The 22,725-nt window shown below is 27.9% G+C and overlaps 1 protein-coding gene across 4 annotated transcripts in view; it reads right to left on the bottom strand.

Annotated features, from left to right (window-relative positions):
* LOC129971164 (uncharacterized) overlaps positions 1–22,123 on the bottom strand; it is a 95,755-nt gene extending 73,632 nt beyond the window's left edge. The window contains exon 1 of one of the 4 annotated variants that reach the window (XM_056084692.1): positions 21,996–22,123. The gene's annotated coding sequence lies outside the window, so the exon portion shown is untranslated. Of the gene's footprint in view, positions 1–200; positions 223–11,897; positions 12,054–21,995 lie in introns of those variants that run through there. The other 3 variants (XM_056084710.1, XM_056084683.1, XM_056084703.1) reach the window with 3 other exon arrangements.
* Positions 22,124–22,725: the final 602 nt, after the last annotated feature.

Genomic DNA, 22,725 nt, shown 5'->3' with positions numbered 1-22,725 from the left:
CCTGTTGACATGTTTATCTGTACATATCTGAATGCGATTACTCAAAACCATAAGAGGTTAAATGATTTAATTTTGGTACATAACATTAAAATTGTGGACATTTGTCTAATTTTGGACTAAATCTGTCTAATACTGTCTGTTCATCCGTATATTTGTACACGATAATAAAAAAAGAACGAGTAAGTAGTATGGGATCTTACCACTGAAACTGTACAACGCCGTCAACTCTTTAGCCTAATCGGCCAACTGATTGAGGTTCAAAATATACTAGGTTAATTGCAATACGATTCTAAACTCAAAATGCCCTGGAAACGGGAAAATCAACTGCAGAACTTTCTGATGATTTGGTTTTTCTGTAATCTATTTCCAAAGGAAAACGAGTTTTTAATAAAGTTAATATCCAAAATAAAGAAACCTGATCAACCCGCAAAGTGCGAGCAAATAAAATCCTGTCTTCGTTGCTCAGCTAATGCAATTTCTCTTACTAATATTTATCTGCTCGTTCTCTTGCAATGGGGTGTAACAACTTGGCCTTGCATTTTCAGCAAAGATAAAAAGTGGTTTGAAAATTCAACTGATATGACACATCGACATGTGAGTAGCAGCTGATTTTATTTCATATTGTAAATCTGATTGTTTTATTGAAAATCACTTAATTCAACCGAATTAAATTTAGTGACTTCTGTCACATTTTGACTTTAAGAAGTTGGTAAGTGAATAAAAATTATTAACAGTTATTCGCAAATTCGTTTTCGCACATTGCCAGTAATCAACGCATATGGTTTTCATTAAGTTTAATGCTAAACTAAAATATCCGTTAAAATATACTTAGATATGAGCATCATTTTGGATCTTAATAAACCAAATAAATTTCATCTATATTTTCAAACTTATCGTAGGTTAATATTTTTTTTCCTGTTTATAAGCTTTGATTAAATAGCAGTAAGTTTCTCCAAGGGAATAAATTAAAATTTTAAAAATATTAATCTTATACCCCATTTGATAAGCTTGATATTAAAATGTAAATTTCTTTTATATTTACCATATTATTATTTCTATTATATTATATTATATTATTATTATTATTGCTATTATTTTACTATTATTTTTATTATATTTACTACTTACTTATTAGGTTTACACTGAATATCTGTAATTGTAATTATATATTTGAATCCTCAACTTTAATTTTTATCTCTTACAGGTTTCTCTTCTGAATAGTCTGGAAGGAAATGCTCAATATATCAGAAATTGCAGATGTAGGTTCCTTCCCAGTTACTACCAACTATAGGTATTTCCATATGGCCTGCTAAATTATCTGGGAATTATCAATCACTAATAGCAAACTCGGTTTAAAGAGATTCATTAAATATTGAAGAAAAAATTAACTATGATTAAATAATAAGAACAACACAGGAACTAGTACCTCACTCTACGAGTTCAACATCACGCGAAAAATCAGTAGCTGATTCTTATCAAAATGAAGAATGTGTGGAAAGCCATTATATATATTATTTTTTTAATATTCTTACTGTTCTAGATCCAATTTCTTCATTTATTTGAGCGCATTTACGTAGTAACTGTTATGCATCGATTATTTTTTAACTCTTATGTCCCCCTTTTTTTTTCTTGGTGTTTTTTTATTTGCCCAATTTATTTATGCTTGGTCATATTTTCATTTCACGGACCACCTGGAGTTTGTATTGGTTTTTAATTTTGCAATTTTCTATTAGAGAATTATTATTGTTTTTAATTTGATTTTAGAGTTTAGTTTAGATTTGAATATTCAAGAACATCATTTATAAAGAAGATCTTACTGCAAGGAAACAGATTAATAAGAGAGATAATTGAGTGATGGAAGATGAGACAAAGTTAAGAAATATTAAATCATATCTAATATATTGTTAATACGATAAAAAAGCATTTAGACTGGCATATCTACTAAGTGTTTAGAATTATACATAATGTTAAAGTTATTTTAATTTATAATTCTGTTATTAAATTTTAAACAAAACTGGAGTAATTTTATTTGAATTTTTTCGGGAATATAAAGTGATTGTTACTAGTATAAGACAAATGAATATTATATGAATATAGTACATACAATATTTTCAAAAAACATTAGAAGGTGTTTTTTATAAAATCAAAGTACTTTTTTTTATATTAAGGTGCTAAAATTATTTATAGTCGTTTCTTTAATTAAATGAAGGAATCATCTTTCTGACTTATAGCTTTAGACTGTTAAATTGTAAGCTCTTAGAAATTTTACAGTAAATTTAAGTAACAACTTACAAATAGCGTCAGAAAATACAGGAGCTCGAAAAGTTTTAGCAAATATATTTTTAAATTTTATGGGAATTTTTGATTTTCATTTTTATAAAAATTTAAGTATATCGAAAAATAAAGATTGTACGAATTTGAAAGTTTAAAAACATTTCTTTTGAAACATAACTACCTATCTGCTGCGAGAGGAGCGTTTATACTTCTTTAACAGAGATTCTGTTGGAGCTTAGATCTAAAATACATTTTGACTACTAGGACATTCGCTAGTAAGTGCGTTGTATCATTTTATTCCGATACTAGTTCTACGCAATAAATTACCTTTCCCGTGAGTGCTTGTTACGAGACTCTAGTCCGAAACAACGGAATTCTTCAGGGCATTCCAGCGTGACGTTGTTTATTACATGTTACCAGCACGAAACGAGTAGCTTTGTTTCGCTTATTAAAACGAACGTGTCTGTAGTTGTCAGGTAGCAGGGATATGTTTGCATCCAGTTCATTAGAGAATCAGTCAATCAGCTTTAGAATCGGCGAGATCAATATTAATAAAAAAAATGTTTCAATTTTTGCTGATAAATTTAAGATAAATATTTTTTGGAATTAACTACATTAAAATAATTTTTAATATACAGAGTTTTAGTAATTTCAAGTTAAATATAATGATTCTAAAACTGATGAAATAACATTTATAGAGAAGTGATAGTATTTCACATTACGACATAAATTAATTAGCCATTTAGTTACATTAATGCTGAAAATGGATTTCAAATGTAAAAATAGTTTTTCTTTCGCAGATTTCACACGAGTTTCGTTTTTGTCCTTTTTAAAAATTTTTCAACCTTGGTTTGAAACCAATCAATTAATATTTACATTATTTATTAATTTTAAAATATTAATAAATTAAAACAATTAGTCAACAAATATATATTTCTTGTTTTTCTTTTCTTTCAATTATCATTCGAAATGGGGCATTTTTTTCCCAACACATAAGTGTACATTATCCTTATCTAACTTATAAAAATGGCAGTTTGAAAGCCATTTAAGCAAATTTCATTAAATATTTTTCAAATTCAAATATTTATAAATTCATCAACAAACTTGAATTTGAATCAAGAGAATATGAATCGATTCCATTGATTTATTTCTTGTTTGTCATTGTCATTTATTTTTAAGAATATTTAAGCTAATAATCAGGTGATATACAAGCAGTAGTGCTTCTCATCTTATAATGTAGGATATTAACCTTGATATAGAAATCGAATTTAAAGTAAGATTAATATATAGATTATAATTCTAATATAGACTATATATAGATCGATATTCCAATATAAATTGTATAGCTGATCTCGCATCGAAAATTATTTGGATTTTTTTTTTTTTGGTTTTATTTAATTTTCTTAATTTATTATTCTTCTCTAATTCGAAAAATACGTCAAAAATATTTTGACCATTAGATTGACCATTGAAAATGACCATTATATTATTTAATGCCACTTAACATTTGATTTCCGGTTTATTTTCTTGTTATAATCGTCAGCTTAAAACACAGTTAACGTAAAAATAGTTTGCTTTCAGTTTTCTCTGGCTCAACACGGACTCCCGTTTTCGCTATTCTACTACAAAGAAGTCATTTTTACATATAAAAAGCAGTTGTGTCAAATATTCTCTAGAAAAAATACATAAATGACAGAAAAATATGGAAACACGATAATGATAAATCTATAATTAAGGTAATAATTCTTTTAAGTTGTTTTGGAAGTTTCCAGGCAGTTATAAATATTATTTCCCACTCAAAGAATTTTTTTCTAAGTACGAGAATATCCATGTAAAAAAAAATCAGTCTATAAATTATTTTGTAAAATCTCCTTAATTCATATCTGTATAATTAGCGAAAGCATTAAAATTGTTGCAGTAATATTCCATCCCAGATTCCATTTTCATTCTGCTGTTTGTCTATTGATAAAATACAGTCATTTTCTCTTAATTATTATTAATACATTTTAATTAACTCACTTTCTGCTCTGTTTGTCTGTCTATTCAGTACAAATCTGACAACAGACTTTAAGCTAAATTCCCAATGATTTAGAAACTGGAAACTTCAAACATAGCTCAGAACTGGATGGCAATGCAGTACTGTCTGTCTGTTCAGTACAAATTTTACAATCGATTAAAAATTTTCATTATCGACTGATGGCGCCATGCCATGTCGTTAACTCACAAGGAAGATAATTTAAAATCAATTGCAAATTTTCACACACACAAAACTAAAAAGATAAAATAATTATCTAAATAAAGAAATTAATATACTAGTTTTTAAAACTAGTATATTAATAACTAGTATAAAATAACTTCTTCTAACCTAAATCTGAATGGGGTTAGGAGAAACTATTTTATAGATTTGGTATGTTTAAAAAAAGCATTAATTTGTTTATTTAGATAATTATTAAAAAAATAAGAAATAAGTATAATTGCAAAGTTAATATTTTCTTCACGAGACTTAGAATCTCTACTCTGTTGCTGTCTTTCGCCTTTTGAAGGATGTCTTGCCCTAGAGGAATAATTTCAAACCTTATCTAAGGCGAATGCCAGCAATCTGAAGCATAATTTTCTTTCATTTATTTCATAAAAGTAATATTGACACTGATAAATACTACGAAATAAAAACACTTTTATATGCCACTTTTTTTGTCTTTTTAAATTTGAGATTCACAATAATAAATACTACTAAATATAAAAACAATTTCATATGCCACTTTTTTTTATCTTTTCAAATTTGAGATTCAAATATTTATAGAATTCAGATATTTCAATTTCACTGAATTTTATTTTCGTATTTGAACAAAACTGTTTCTCGATTCCCCCATTCGCACAATTTAAGTTTACTGATTCTATATCTGTTGAGAAGATATATATTTAAAAAAAATAAAGAAAACCTTTCTTCGAAGAATTTAAGATGATTTTGTTTCAGATTCATTTCTAAGACTATTTTTTTTTTTTGTATTTTTTGTTTTAATGCATTTTTTCTAAAATTGATCTATTCAGGAAAATAAATAAGAATTTTAAAAATTATGCTGCAAAATTTTTACTGAAAATTTCGTTGCATACATGCGTTTGTTTGGCCATAAATTTTATACCCTTGCTCAAATTAACCATTATTATAATAACAAACTAGATGTTCATTATTATAATAACAAACTAGATGTATAGCAACTTTCTTAAAACATGAAAGCTCATATCTTTCGCTGCTTAAATTGAATGATAGAAATTGTCTTTTCCCTTATTTCAATAAAGATATGATGAATATAGTTAAGTTTTTGTGTATTACGTTAAATACACTTTTTGAAAAAATATATATATATATGGCCTTCAAATGATTCTTACATCTTTTAGAAGGACGGGTTTAGTTCTTTGTCTCAAATATTTGTTGATCTCTAGATTGGAGATCTGAAAGACGATTCGCTCTCTCAGAAGTTTGATGCCTTTCCTTTCGATACGTTTCCCAGGAGAAACGAGTCGGGAGTGCATACAACTTAATGACAAACTTCCACATAGAAAGTAGCCTCTGCATACTTATTTCTTAGCAGATAAAGTATTTTGTTAAGTAACGCCATTTGTGTTTTTTTGTATTTCGAAATCGGTACTACTTTTCGTCCTGTCTAAGCACTACATTAAATAGGTAGGAGAAAGGAAAAAAGAAATTCAGTTATGTTGCAGAAATTTGCTACATCGTTTCTCTCTCTCTTAGTGGAGCAGTTAAGTTTAGTTATATTAAAGTCCCGTTTTAAAGCGACATTAGAGCCATTTTTGAGCGGACTCGTAATTTTGAACCATGGTCATATGACGAGAAAGACATCTGAGCTGGCACCCCCTCTCCAAATGTCCAAGCCCTACCAGTGGGAGCAAATTTGTCCCGACGGATTTAATGTGCATCAAACAGGTTTACATGATGGGTCTTCTGTGGGATCGAGTCTCGAACCAGAAACCTTCCGGTTCCGAAGCCGAGACCATACCACCAGGCCGCAGCGGAATTCTTTTAGTAAAATGTACTTTTAAATGTTTAATGATGAAATGTGGATGAGGAATTTCAGTTACCTAATTTCTTTTAAAACAATAAGAAACTGACGGAGTAACACGAATGTCAGCCTGAGCAACATACAATGATTGGCGCCTTTTTTACTTTGTAATTCTTAATCTAAAACAAAGTAATAGTCCTAAAACCATTTTCAATCATTTATCTTTCATCAGTTCGGAAAAAAATGGAACATTTCCGATCGATATTTTCAGTTCCTTTAAGCGATAGAAAGAATAAGCCCATATTAAGACAAAACTTTTATGCTTTAATAGTTTCTTTTTCTAGATAAATTTCGTTGTATGTCCTTATTTTTATCATTTCTTAAAAGAATGAAATTAAAATATATAGAATTCAAATCGCTAAATGAAATCTTAAAATGAATTTTGAATGTTGCACTTAATTAAAAATAGAAATACTAATAAAAGCATATTTTCGATTAAAGAAACATTTTTTTACGAACTAATCTAAATATTAAACAACTCGCCAAGCACAAGAAAGCTTGGAAGAGCTTGTTTTGAATAATTAAATGCAACTTCCTCCAAAGATTTAATTGAGTCTAACAACTTGTTTCTTCCACCAAGTCATTCTTTAAGTGTATGAGGAAAAAAAGATTTACTTTGAAAAAACACACTTTTTACAATTATTTACTTGTTGATTTGTTGCAATATATTGTTGATTGAGTTCAGAAAATTACATCTGAACTTAAAAATGTAAGCTGTTATTTAAAAGAATTTTTATAGAAGACGTAAAATTGTTTTCAGTGTTCTTTTATGTGGTTTTAGTTAAAACAACATTCTAACAGTTAAGATTAGGACAATTTCAAACCGCAGTAAAATCATTTTCAAACAAAAAAATAAGCAAACTTGTTGATTAAAATAAAGCCATTATTATGGTTTTAAATAATAATTGCTTCTAAATGAATAATTTGCATAATAATGAATAATTTGCAAAATGAACAAAGTTCGACGAATTTTATAATTAATGCTTACACTGTAGCAAATATAATCAATTTTCTTGCGACTAAAATATAATATATGCATGAAATTTCTTCAAGTGCTATAATTACATTAAAAAAATTTATTAACCGTTTAATAATTACCAAAATAAGTTGAAAAAGGCAATTTTACTGAAATTGTTGTATAATGGTCATTCTGAAAGGAAAAAAACGAAGTCTTGCAGCAGTTTCTATTAAATAAAAATATAGCTGTTAATAAAAGATGTTAATTCATTGCTTTAACATTAATATGATTTTGCTTTTAAATGATTAAGTATTGTTTGGATAAAGTGCTTTAAACCATGAGATCAGTATTTGAAAATTCCAGACGATTAATTACTTTAATCGGATTATTACAAAAATGAAAAGTTTGAAGTTTTATTTAATGCTATTTAAGATTATGTTTGGATCATCTTAGATAACATAATAAACGATAAGAAAACACTCATCACCAGAAAAACAGCGTTAAAAAAGACAATTTTCTTTTTATGAAATTTTTAACACTTAACTTCAAAGGATGTTTTCAGATAGTAGATTGTACCTATATATATATTTAGTAGTAAAATTTTTGTGCATGACTTAAATAACAAAATTTTCTCAAGTACTGCATTTCTTTTGTTTTGCAGTATATTAAATCATGATAATGATTCAAAATATAAAGGAAAGCACTAAATTAATAAACAAAATATGTTACATTAATTTCTTACGTCACATTTCGGAATTCCTAAAATATTGTAAACAATTACTGAAATGTCACACTATGGTAAAACTGCTTCAGACTTATCTGATGCGTATTCCATTATTTTTCTTAATCAATAAGGAATGTCAGCCTTGTTAATAATAAGACATCCTAACTGAAAATAAAATAAATGGTACAACATAAGGTAAGGTTTAGTTAAGTTATTTTAGCGTCCCTTTTCGATGCAACACAAGAGCCATTTTGGATCGGAAGTACATCGTAACTTTGAGCCGTAGTCAGGGATTGAAGGCGACATCTGAAATGCCAACTTCCTCTCCAATATATCGCACCAAACAGTGGAGGACGTTTAGCTCCAGGCATCATATTTAATGTGCACGTATGACGGGCTTTTACTGGAATCTAGGTTTGAACTTGGAGCTTTCTGAAAACGAAGCTTAGACAATATCGCTAGACCATCGCTACTGGTAATATGAAACAAAAGTTTAAGGTATAAGATTTTGTTCGATTTAAATGGCAATTGTCGATTTTTTTATTTTAAATTTCTAATTTATAAAATGTTTTACTTGGTTCTTTCATACCTCAATTATATAAAAGCAACTTTTAGTGTAAATTAAGCCCAATTAATCAAACAAAAATTGATACGGAAATGAAATTAAAAAAAATTCTCATTTTGTGATCTTAAATAAATATTATCAATTTTCTGTTAATATCTAAATAATGGCTCATATGTTTATTAAAAATAATTTTTGTTTATTCTTTATAAAAAATACTTATTTTAACTTCCGTTCTGTAAAGAATTTGAAGTAAACGTTCGATAGTAATTAATATTATCAAAGTAGTAAATGAGATTTTTCCAATAAAAAAAAATAGTTCTTCATTAAACAGATTAAACATTTTTATTTATACATTATTTTCTTTATAAACTCTTAAAATTGAAATCAAACTTTATACCTGAAAATTATATTTGAAAGTTTAGAAAAATTGTTCTAGGAGATTTTAGTCATATTTTCAATTAATGATTGTTCTTTGGCAATTATTACTAGATGGAAGAAAATTTCGTAGAAATAAGTGCACTTTATATTTAAAAACACATGCAAAAGAAGAACAAAATACTTTATTATTCGGTATTCTATTTCCTTTAAAATTCATTAACCAAAAATGTATATGAAAATATTTTATAATTTTTTTATAAAAAGAATCAACGGAGAATAAGAATAATTAAAAAAATGTAAGTAAGTAATTTAATTTATTACAATTAATAGGTATTTCGCATTTGAATTGAAAATAGAGATGTTTCATTAGTTGGAATGATTTCGAAGGCGAAAGCTCTAATTATATAGCAAATAATTAAAAAACGATGCATTTATTTTTCCTGAATAGAGAAACTTTTATTTTTTAACTGCTTAATTCATAAAGCATTATGGATAGAAAAAATATTCATGGATCATTCGGCATTTTTTATTGATAGAACAATGTAATGGTAGAACTAAATAGAACAATTTAACTCATTAAGAAAAAAAAATGTTGAAAAATTGTGAATTTTTAGAACAATGAAATATAAATAAATTAAGTCTTAAATAAAAAGTGTTTTAAAACAAAATGTTATTAACTTCTTTATTTTTAAAAGGAGTCCTGAAAGTTCCTTTAGTTTCTTTATTTTATTTTTAGAATTTTAGTTTCGGTTTCAGGTTTAGCTCTACAATTGAATAAAAAATTATAAAAAAATAATTTTAAAACATATTCTATGTATTTCTAGGTAGAAAAAAAAATTCATAATGGACAGAGGAATCGTAAGTATTCTCAAAAGTGTAAATTTTTTATAAAAAGTTTATAAAACGTGATGGAATAAACTACCTTTAATTATAATTAATTTCATTAAATAATATCAAGAAAATTAATTGGAAACAAGACCTTCATGTTTAAGAACTCAAAATTTTCATCCGATCCATGCAAAGAAATGCTGTTATACAACAGGGACTCAACTGCCATTTTATGGATTTATAATGCAAAATCCATTGAACATATTTCTAGGCAGATAATTATTAATGCTGTGATTAATTTTGAAGAAATGATTATTTGAATTTTGTTAATAAATTTATGTAGCTGTAATGTCACAAAATCTCGGTTTATATTTGGATCTGTATTGAATAACTGTATCCTATCTATATTTTTCATTCAATCCTTTAATAATAGGAAGTTTATGGATTCCGACCGCAATTAAGCTACATTTACTGTATGATATTTAACACCTTCTTGAAGATATGAGCTTGACCCATTTTACAAAGGACTCATTTTACCTTCCAGGGTAAAATTAATCTTTCTTTTGCTATTTTTAAGGTTATTATTTTCAATTTCATGATTAAATTTCAACCATAAAGTTGTTATCTAGATTACTGTATGTTTAATATTGTACTAGGATACCATAAAAGAAAATTTAGCCATGGCTGTCATCTTCATTCATTCATTACTCTCTCAGCATCCTTATTATATGACAGGTTTGATTTATTAAGGCATCGCTGATTTTTCTGCTTTTTCCGCTCTGTTTAACATATTGGCGATCAAATAGCTTCAAAAATCGTTTAAAGACCTGAAATGGACTTTAAACACCGAATAAATTAAAGGATTCATCTTTCAGATAGATTTGAAAAATTTGAGAGATCTGGAACTAATTATATTCTCTTTTATATAGACACTCGATTACAAAAATTCATTAATAATAATAATAAACTTCATTAAAACTTTATACAAATCTATAATAAATAAAACTTGCAAATTCACTAAACGAAATTACTTTATTAAAACTTGTAGTGCAAATTTAATTGTTTTTCTATTAAAAGAAACTTATAATCAAAGTTGCGTTAATACGATATTCAATTGATTCAGTAAAATAAATCCATAATACTTAATATTAAAGTTTTGTTTGAAGAAGTCAACTTAATGCTCCTATTAATAAATGTTATAATATTTTTTTACTCAAAAAATGCGCCGAAACTATAATTGGAATGAAATATTTCGCGGGAGCAATAGAAAGGATCTGTTTACAAGTAAAAAATAATGAAAGTCATAAAATTTTACTTTGACATTTAAATATTAAAATTGTAACATCAATAGCTAATCATTATAGTAAATTTATAATTTATAGATTTAAATATGAGCAAAATGATTTTTTATTGATACATCTTAAATTAAAAAAAAACATTAAGAATAATGCCAGTTGATAATTTGGATGAAATAAACTTCAAATTCCACTATGATGACGTTTTGAACCTCGTCCAAAAAGTATAAGACCAGTCTTAAATAATAACAATAAAAATCTAGAAAATTTTTAGTAGAAATATTTCAACAATTTCTTAGTATTTTATTACAATTATCTTTCCCAAATTGCACAAAATGTCGAATTTAATATTTTTTTTCCCATTAGATTATCTACGATTTGATTTATATATGCCATTTATATACACACAACTCAGAGAAGTAGATTTTTATATTACTATTTCTACTTTGCGAAATTGAATATTTAGGAATAAAATACTGAGAATATATTTCATTTACAAAAAGATGTGCAAGTGTTATGTATAAAGACGTGATTTATGGGTATATTAACCTTATTCCATAAATCTAGGAGGGAAATTATAAATGCTTAAACTTTTTTTTTCCTTCATACATGGTACTTAAAACTACGATATAAAATTTAAAAACATTTATTTCCGAATTCTATATAAGCATTTTTTATTTTAAAAAAACTGCTTAAAATTGCAAAATTTTGGAAATATTACTACACGTTTTCATTAATAACAACTAAACAATAATTTGATTGCATCCGCAATAAGATAATGAAATGATATTTTTACCTGGTGCAACTTCCAACGCTGGTGATCTGTATTCTATGCAATTAGAAGGGCTAACCCGTTTATCAAGCGCAAATGTAAATTTGCCCTTTATTCTTTGGATTCAAAGCACGGCAGCTAAAGATTTTTTGATCAATGCGACTTCCTCGATAAAATCGGCCCCTTTTATACTCGGGGAAAGTTGCTTTTACCCTATCCAAAGAATTGCGTTCGAAAATGAAAAAAAGAAAGAAAAAGTTTGCGCTTGTCACACAGGAAAATGCATGAGCGCACGATTCGTGCGCAGATCCCGTGACGTAGGTGGTGGGAGGAGTTTGATCGCTCAGCTATTTTTCCACCCACGAGAAAATTGTTCTGATGAAGCAAAAGATCCCGCAGAAAATGAGCCAGCAACCGTGCAAAGCTGTGATTTGTTGCCCGTGGGTTAAATCATTTCAAGAGACGAGTGAAACGATTGCTCGAAGCAAATATTTAGCTGTCAATATACCAAACTTGCCCACTGAAATAGTTTTTCCATTTATATAGCCCTCCAGATAAAATATATCTGGGTTATTTTTGAAACTATTGTATTCTTGGTATGATTTGTTCTATCCTCTGCATTATACGTCCATTTTTATTTTGCCAAAAAGGGGCATATATATAATAAATCTTTGTATAGGGTGCTTTTAGGATATAATTGAATAATAAATCTGAAATTCTTTTTTTATTACTAGTTATACTTTTTAGCACTAAAAAAAATTGAGATGCAGGAATTCTTCTTACTCTATAAATAAAGATATAAAATAAATGCATTTAGAATCAGAAGTAATGATGCTAACGCATTCATTTTTTATACTATTTTAGTACCCCTCCCCTCTATGAATTATAGACTTCTAACAGTAATTAGATTTCAAAAATAAGGTATAACAAATTTTTAAAAACCCTCATAATATTCCAATTTATTTTTTAAATTATTAAAATTATTGCTGAAATTTTTAATAAATTTAAATGTTTTAAATATATTTCTTAAAAATGTTAAGATATCTGATTAAGAAAATAATGTTTTTTAATCAGTATGACATTCAATTTTATTTCTAATCTGGAACTCTGAAATTATAATTATGGGAGGAGGGCAAACTAACTACAATGTTTGGTACAAAATATCATGGCTTGATAATGTTATAACGATGACAGACATTATTTATTTTGTTGTCTGTATTTTTATCATGCTATTTTACCCTTATTTCTAATTCAAATGTGAAAAATAAATTTTAAATGCTTTAAAAATTTTCTTATGTTTAATCAAATCTAAGAAATTTGTAAGCCTTTTGTAAAATTATATCGGAAGTATACAAAGCACGGGATACTTCCATTAAAATTGGAGTAAAAGTACTCAAGCAAGCACTGAAAATTAAATATTTTTGAAATGTAATGAAAAAGAAAGGAAATTCGCTTTTCCGTGACATGAATTTTATTTTCAAATAATATTTTCTTTAATATCGTTATTGAATTTAAAATGATATTTTTTTCAGCTAAAAGTTATGCCCTGAAAGACGATTCAGCAATTAAACAATATAACTGAAACTTTCAATAGAAAATAAAAGTAAAAAAAAAAAAAAAATCTTTTTCAATAGACGTTTCTTTGTAAATTTTGAAAAATTTGTTAATATTAAAGAAGATATCACTAGCCATTCCCATTTGCTTGGAAATAAAATTAATATCATGGAAAAGTGAATTTTCCTTTTAAAGTGGTGTGAAAACTACTTTTGTGCAATTATATAATCCGAAGGAAGGAAACTAAAAATGCAATTAATTTGAAATAAGAGCTTTATAAAATTTTTTAAAAACCCTTTTTTAATGAGCACCTGCACCCCAAGAAAAATGGATTAAATTCGATCGTTCGAATTTCAATGATCTACCTATTGAGCGTTTTGAACGATTTTTAGTTATTCAATTTACAGATTATGGCAGTTTAAAAACAATATTAGATTCATTTCCACCTTGTTCCCTCTCATATGAATCCATTTGCTTTCGTTTGATTTTTTTTTCTAGATTAAAATCTTGATGTCTTGAAATTACCTATGGTGATTTTCAACTATTGATTTTTACTTTTAAAGCAGTCATTCAAAATATGCATTGTAAAGATGAAAGAGTCGTTTTGAGAGGAATATGTCTTTTACGTATGTCAGTGTCAGAAATGTCAGTGTCAAAAAAATGTCAGAAATTCTTAGGCATCTAAAAGAGATAAATTTAATGTTTTCAATTTCAACTTTTCATCATAATCTTTACTAATATTATTTATTACTTTCTCGTATACGTAATATAGAGAAAGTATTGTAATCGTCAAAAAATTTGATCTCGAGACTTTGACGAATCTCCACGCTTTAGACCTCCGAGTTCGAAAAACACATTTCTAGAAAATATACGTCTATCTGTCTGTCTGTGACAAAGATAACTAAAAACACTTTGAGCTAGACGGATGAAATTTGGTATAAGATCTTTACACCAAGTTTGTGGATTTCTATCATATTTCGAGCGAAATTCGTTCAGAGGAAATCCGTCTGTCCGGCTGTTCGAATATAAGTTGACATGATAATTACAAAATGGAGATAGCTTAATAGATAAAATTTGGTACATAGATTTAATATCTATAGTGTAGACAGCTGTCAAATTTTGAGCCAAATATAACTGGTTAACATTCTGTCGATTTGTATTTTCAGAAACAAACACGATAATTCAAAAATATAATGATTTATATATATCAAATATGGTATAGGATTTTGTAATTACAAGAGCAGTTTTGTGTCAGATTTATGTTTCAGTCGGCTGAGAAAAATATGTCTAAAACACAAATTCGACTTTTGTATATTATTAACATATGCCAAATAACTCGCCAAGGTTAACACGATAGATTAAGTAAAACTGCTAAATTCCCGCCAAAAGTTAATATTTCGTAACTATTGTATGACGATTCCATTGAAGGCCTGTATTGGGATAACATCTTTATTATGGAATATGCGAGAAGGTTTTGGGAAGACCACACCATCGGTTGTTTGTAGTTTATGTGCACTGTCGAAACTACAGTCTAAACACAGACAGAGAGCCTTTTTATTTCAAGGTTTTAGAAAACTGCCTGTTCTGTTTATCGTACTAAGCTACTCATTAATTCGAATACGCGAAAGGAGTAATGTTAAAAAGTTATATAATTTCGAATACCTTTAAAAAAATGAAATTTTCAAAATTTGTAGAACTAGTTTTAAATTCCTATATATTTATTCATGATTAAGGCAACTAATACAAGCTTTCATAAAACTTTGCTTTTGTAATATTTTTTTATTTATTTAGTAGTCTATTCATTTTTTTTTTTTTTAGATTTTCAATAGTTTTTCCACTCTTGTATAGGAGATACAGTGGAACCTCGCTTAGCGAGCATAATTCGTTCTCGAATCTTTACTCGTATTGCGAAACATTCTTCAATTTTTTTTCTTTCTTTTTGTTTGCATAGGAAACCATGCAAAATGGGATAATGTATCCCATTTCAGAAAAAAGGATTTACGAAAATTTATAATAATTAAATTTATTATTTACAATGCATGCTTTTGTTACGAGAAAATTGTCTAAAGGCCTTTATCTTTAGCTACGCCTTCAAAATTTGGCAAAACTGAGACAGTATTATCGTTAAATGAATTTATAAGGGCGCATGGCTACTGTCTATCGGAGTGATGCATCTCAACGTACGATGCAATAATTCCCTGTGCTTTCAGCCTGTCCCTTATTTCATTGCAATATTGCTGCTTTATTGCATCTATTATTTTTCCTAATCTTCTGAGCAATTTTCTGACAGGCACAAAATGTAGCTTCATAAGATCTTCGATGATTCTGGCTAAATTCTTCGGCCAGTTTGCCAAGGCCATTGCTAGACTACTTACAGCACCATATTATTGGCTAGAGACAAAATCTCATCGACAAAAATTCTGCAGGCACTTATTCAAACACTTCATAGTCGCGTTCGACAACGCTATACGGCCAAAACATCTTCCAGGGGCACCCTTCATATAAGTGCTCAACACAAGTCAATCCAGCATGCGACGTCACTTTCTTCTCGTCACTCGATTAGGGAGTCACTTATTTCACACTTTGTTTTTCTTGTTGAGCGATGTTTGGCTATGTAATTTGAATCCTCATTATATTCTTTTATCATTCTAAAAAATACTTTTTTTCCTTACGAATTAAAATATCCCTTTATTCTTATTGTTTTTATTAAAATTGAAATAAATCAATAGAAATCAAAAAATGAAATTTCAATAATTAATTTCATTGATACCATACGCCAGAACAAGACAAGTCCAAAAAATTTCTCTCTTGTTAAAGACTGTGTGTCTCGTATTGTGCTATAGTACAGCCCATAATTTTTCATACATAGTGCAAAGGATAGCCATTTATTATACTTTTTCTACGTAATATTATATATATGAGAGTAGAAGTGCCATGACTATTTGTGCACTAATATCCCAATAGCAACATATTCTTAAAGCTGATTTTGAATCGTATTTTAAGGGAATTAAAGAAAGTGTTAAATCATGTTATAATCAAAAAAGAAATGTGATATGTATTCAATATTTTTAGATTTAAAAATGTACACCAAAAGAATTGCAATTTAAAATCTCAAAACCTTTTTGAAGGGTCAAATTTCGAAAGTCTATATTTATATATCAGCATCAATCACATTTTTCAAATATTAAATATGAGAAACTGAAATGAAAATTCGACTAGTCAGTCGCTAAGTTTTACAATTATATAACTTTGTCCATTTTAATAATTCTAATTCATTATATATATATATTTTTTAATAAGATGTAGATCACTGTTTTCTTTTATCATTGTAGAAATTTAAAAGAGTGTCTTCGGGTTTGAAAGAAAGTTGGAGATTTTATTCTACAATTGTATTATGTACATACCAATTACGTTTCCTTTTTTTAAATTTCCTTTTTTTTTCCTTTTTTAATTGATAAAAAGGGTGTCTCTAATAAAGATAAAGAAATTGTTAAACTCTGTAATTTTAAATCTCAATAGCAGTATCAAATATGAGCTTTCCAACGAAGGGAAAATGATTATTGTGTTTGCATCGAGAGAGGCGTTTTCTTAGTCAATGTCTCACTCTATACATTTATTTATACAATGCATTAGTATTTTATTTAGATATTGCTTCGACTGTATTTGTATATCACAGCATTAAGTAAATAATATCCTTTTATCATTGTTAATGAGGCTTTTTTTTGTTAGATACATAGAATTTAATTAATAGAAGTATATGCTTTTGGGGGTTGTTGTTAATCTTCTCTTCACTTATTTAAATTTCTTTTCTTCTTGCAATAAAAAGGAAATTATAATTTGCTTTATTTTCTAATAATATTTGAGATTTTTTTAAAATTTATATTAAAACTTGTACTGATTAATTTTTTCCAAAAAGTAATGAGATTTGCTGATAGCTTTTTTTTTCATGCCTTATCGATTCATTGAAAGCCTTCCTTCAGGTCGGCAGAGGTTTTAAAAAATTGTATAAATAAATTTATTCATGCTTTTATTAATTATTATTGTATTTTATAATTTATATGCGTCCAACTTTTGTAATTAATTGAATCACCAATTGTTGATAGTTTAGATGCTTTGAAAAAATTGTTTAAAACATACCTAAAATCTGCATACTTAAATAATTACTTAACTTATTTAAAGATACTTATTTAAATATTAACATTCTTGTTGCATTAAAAATATATAATTGACTTTTACTTAACAAAATTGCTTACTAATGAATAAATAATTATTTTCTGAGTTATAAAAACCAAGAAGAGAATTAATTTAACGCTAAATATTGAAATATAATGCAAGATAAATGATAAAAAATATGGAATTTGGCATTTAGTATTAAACATTCACACCAATATAGTTGCTAATTACACTTTATTAACCTCTCTTTATTTTTTCCTCCAAAAATCTATGTTTATATAAATCATTTTCTCTCTTTTTTTAACTATATAAAACATTTCAAGATGTTAAAATAGAAAAGTATTTCGAAATATTGTTACACAAAGTATTTTCAGAGTACCTTATTCTGCAAACATATTGACTCCAAACACTTTTATTAATAATTTATGACAAGCTAAAGAAAAAATAAATTATGGATATAAAACGGCGCAAAATTCTAAGAAGTCACAGAGAATACTTTTAATAAGAGCTGACTATGATTTTAAGAAACAGGCACAAGTTGGGAAATATAAGCAAATAAATTCAAAAACTTTCGCCATAAATCAATCTCGACACGAATACTTATAAAATAATTTAATAAAATACTCATAAAATTGATTGATTTTTATAAAATAAATGAGTTATATGCAAGAACTTCAAAATTCGATAAAAATATAAATTAATATATAGATTAATTACTTTCATACTTTAGCAAAACATTTAATTTTAATAATGCAATAAATAACGAATTTGGCCGCGTATAATGTTAGATGAAAAATTCGTTGGCAAAATATCGTAATGAATTTTATGGTTAAATTAAAATAATTGCATCTTTATGCTGTTTTGATTTGGGTTAAAGTTTTTTTTAAAATGACTTTTATGAAATATGAATAAACAATAACTGAATCCCTCTTTCTGAAACTCTGCAAAAGCTAATATTTGCATCTAAAATTGAAAAAAATACGGTTAAAATAGCTTTTATGGCTGTTTTGCTGAAAATAAATTGTCTCAAGAAAAGGCATTCTGATGGGGATTTTTTAAAGAAAAATTTTTCTAACTCCTTATTCTTTGTACTGTGATAATGTTTTATGTTTGATTCAAATGTCTTGTTTACATCTGGTTGAATTATATCAGCTGCTGTGTTCTATGTGCAACAAATTTTAATCATAAAATATACAGGAAAGATACCAACATTATCGGGTTAATTAATGCGAAAATGAAAATTCTGTTTTAAAATTAATTTTAAAAAAGCAGTTTATTACATCACTAACACTATTAAATATATGCGAAAAGAAAGTTTGATGAAACAGCAAAATTGAAAACTTTACGACAACAATGGTGTTTAGAATTAATTTTTAGAAATTTTAAAAATACAGTTTTTTTTTTCTTTTTGTATTTTAACGTAAACATGATTTTGTGCAGTTATATGTTCTTAAATTTTGAAGAAAAATGTAAAAATTTAGATCAATTTTAATTAAAATTAATTTTTTCAACACATTTTCTTAGGAAGCACCTCATATCCAAAAAGTAGCTATATATAAAAATGTATACATTCAGTGGAGAATTTGCATTTTGTGTATTGCCAATAGATTCTAAAATCCTCCGCGCTGTTGCGCATGTGTTAGGATCGGTTTAATTCGACAAAATAGGGATGAGAAGAAAGATGAAAGTAAGATGTTTACATTTAACAAAGAAATTCCAGAAAATTCCAACGACATTCCACTTTTCACCCCTTAGTGAGATAGAATCATCGAAAAAAGATTGTCTCGGGATACTGAAACGAACAGCACAATAATTTCTTTATCTCAAATTTACGTGTAGTAATAAAAATATTTAAAACAAAACAATTTTTTAGGAACCATTCCAGCACAGAACTCTTGACACGTAATAAGGGCACCTAACTTTTAATCCTGCTTTCTTCACTTCTGAAATAAATCACAAGTTTTTAGCATGAAACTTATTCATAGACTTGAATTTTGTGAAATGCTTCATTTCAAAAATGCTGTATGTATTCTTTTCCTTTTACAGCATGTTTCATAGCTACCGGAGTATGCATAAAAAAAAATTTCAACTCCTTGATTGTATTGCATTTTCTATTCATTATAGATCATGATTAAGTTACATTTATCTTAGCTATTTAACCGCCTTTAACGACCAGATTGATTCGACTTTTTTTTAATTTTCTTTAAAAGGATATTGAATTTTCTTTAAATCTTTTACAACTTTAAATTTCTCTCAAAAACTTTTTTGCAAGCATCCAGTTGTAATTAGAGTCATGTTAATTCGATAGAATTATATTTATTACTAGTTATTTCAGGTGATAAATTGGTTTTCCGTGAATGTTGGTTATATTTGATTTCGGATAACTCATTTGGATATAACTTTATGTCCACGATTCTGTAAAAATGTTAATGTTATTTATCCATGTTATTCGAATTTTTTGAAATTTCTTTATTAATCTAATTTTTCTGTTTTTTTTTTTTTTTTTTTTTTTGTACATATGAACCTTTCTAATGGAGACAGTCCCATAGCTTCACAGTGCTATTAAAAAGGTAAATATCCACTGGTTCATTTATCTTTTAAATTTCAAGATATTGTAACATTTTTTTTATTTGTCTTGTAATTTAAGCTGATATTAAATAGAATAGCTTTCATAATGGTGAGAAAATCACGACGTTAAATATTCGATGAAACAAGGCAAAAGGTTTTACTTTCAGGACAACAGTATAATATATTGTTACGAATCTGTGATGCGGCTTTCCAGCATAGTTGGTTCCATGGGAGGTCCCAGAGCTTGGCGACAATTTGGCGACTTTGGCGTTAAAATAGATTATACCTGAAACATCGAGAATTTTCCCGATCCGTCCAGTAGGAACCGAGTTACGCCTCGAACGTTCCTGATTGGTTGAGAGGCTTCTAGTCCAGCCTCCTGAGACCTATAAAAAGAGTTGCAGCTGCCGGGGAGTGGACGGTGAATTGAGTCACGAACCAGTGGAGACGAAGGTAGTCGGAAGCGAAAGAGTAGTCGTCGTAGTGAACCAGAGTCGTCGCGAATTGAGTCGTGGACCAGTGGAGTCGAAGAGTAGTCGGGATCGACGGTAAAGAACTGGCCTTCCAGGGATAAGCGACGGAGTGAAGCTAGTGCTGAACTAAGCTGTGCGCTACTGACTGCAGTAGAGTCTGTTGTATGCTGCACGTCTCGGCTGAAGATAATCGTGTTCTGTGCTGTATATAGTTGTCGTCTTTGCGTTGTCCTGTGTGTCTTCGTGTAAATAAACGTCGTTGTTTCATTTTCTACTGCCGCCTGCTGATTGAGCGTTCTTTACACCATACAACTCCCACTATCCAAACGAACCCCGGAAATTTCGTAACAATATCGTAGAAAATCAGGGAAAAAATATTTTTTTTCAAAAAAATTGCCAACATTCAGGCAAAATTTCCATGACTATTAAAATGGTATCATTAGTGATACTTTTTTAAATTTTGAGATGGTTCAAAATTCATTTTTGTTCAATAATATTTTCGAAATTATCAAGTCAGAACTTCAAAATTCAATTTAATTTTTAATTAACTAAAATTTTATTTTCGATCCAAGGTATACATGTGTCAGATTTGGAAGATATAGGTCAAATAATCTGGCCTGTAAAGCGTTAATACACACACATTCCTCTTTATTATTACTATTTATATAAATAAGTCTTCCTAACTGCGTGAACTTTTAAAAACATAACTGTCAGCGTAATCTGCCTTCTAACTGCACGTCATTTTTCGTAATTTCACTTTTTATGCTTCGTATAAACTGCGCAGATATTAAACAGAACTTTTCTTTAATTTTTCATAATAGTGGAAATGCGCAATTAAATAAACAATTGACAAAACAACGAAAACGGCTTGTATTTCATTACAGCAATGAAATTGTTGAAAATTGTGCAAAAGCAAATATCTTTTTTAAAAAATTGTTACAACAAATAGAGTTAATACAACAAATAAATTGATATCAGCAGAAATATAATATTTTGAATTTTAAAACAGTGTAAAAAATTTTTTAATAATATTTACAGGAGTAATCACAGAAAAGTCCAAATCTCATTTAAAACTTTAAAACAATCGCTCCGAAATATATATTACGACTTTCCAAAGTATATTTTACCAAATTTGGCAGCTCTAGTTAAGACAGTAACTTGTAGAGCACTTGAATATTCTTGTTTATTATTAGTAGAGATTAAGATTTCGGCATAAGATTATAGATTCTTTTATCTCTGACTAGCAGATTTAAACGTACTACACCCGGTTTATTATGTCTTAACTCTAATTTTCCTAGTGTTTTTCCATCATTAAATATTTCGAGAGAATGGAAAGAGTGATAAAAGTACTCACGCAAAAGGCAAATCTATTTCTACTTGACAGGGGATTTTAAACAACTTTCACTTACTGAAGACTTCGTTATGATATAAAAGTAATTATTATAAAGGCATCATAAGGAAGCAATAATTTCTGATGTTGGCAACGATGTCTTGAAATACCTAAAACTACTGTTGCAAGGACATTGGAAATACGAATGAATGTCCCTTTCGATTGAATTGTTGCGTCATTGCAATGAAATTACGTTGAAGACTTTTTTTTCATTTCACACAGGCCTTAAAAAAGTTATCAAAATAACTTCCTGATAAAAGTTCAATGCATCACTCCGAAGATTACGGATCCGAATTTAATTATCGAAAACTCTTCACGATGTTTTAAGTAGCTAGATGGATATGAAAATGCAAAGCTAACTTAATCCAGAACAATATAAGGAATAAGTATTTATCGTTTCCCGTTTTTTTTTAATTTTATTTTATTTAAACTTTTAGGCTTGTAGACTTATTCAGAGTCTTCTGAAAGATTGAAATACACTTTAACCCATTACTTATTTGAAATAACTAAGCGCTGTAAATTGTAAAATGTTCAAAATAAGTTTGAAAATTAGCCTAAGTGACCCTGAGGCTAATTCTCTAAAAATTACCTTTTTCACGCTTTTATATATTCCTTTTAGATAAAAGTGCTCAATTAGAAGTCCCCCCCCCTTCCTTTTTCTGAAAATACATCACAACAGAAATATACATATATA

This window comes from Argiope bruennichi, chromosome 1 (genome assembly GCF_947563725.1).
Source record: "Argiope bruennichi chromosome 1, qqArgBrue1.1, whole genome shotgun sequence".
Taxonomy (NCBI): Eukaryota; Metazoa; Arthropoda; class Arachnida; order Araneae; family Araneidae; genus Argiope; species Argiope bruennichi.
This window is presented reverse-complemented; position numbering and strand designations above follow the sequence as displayed.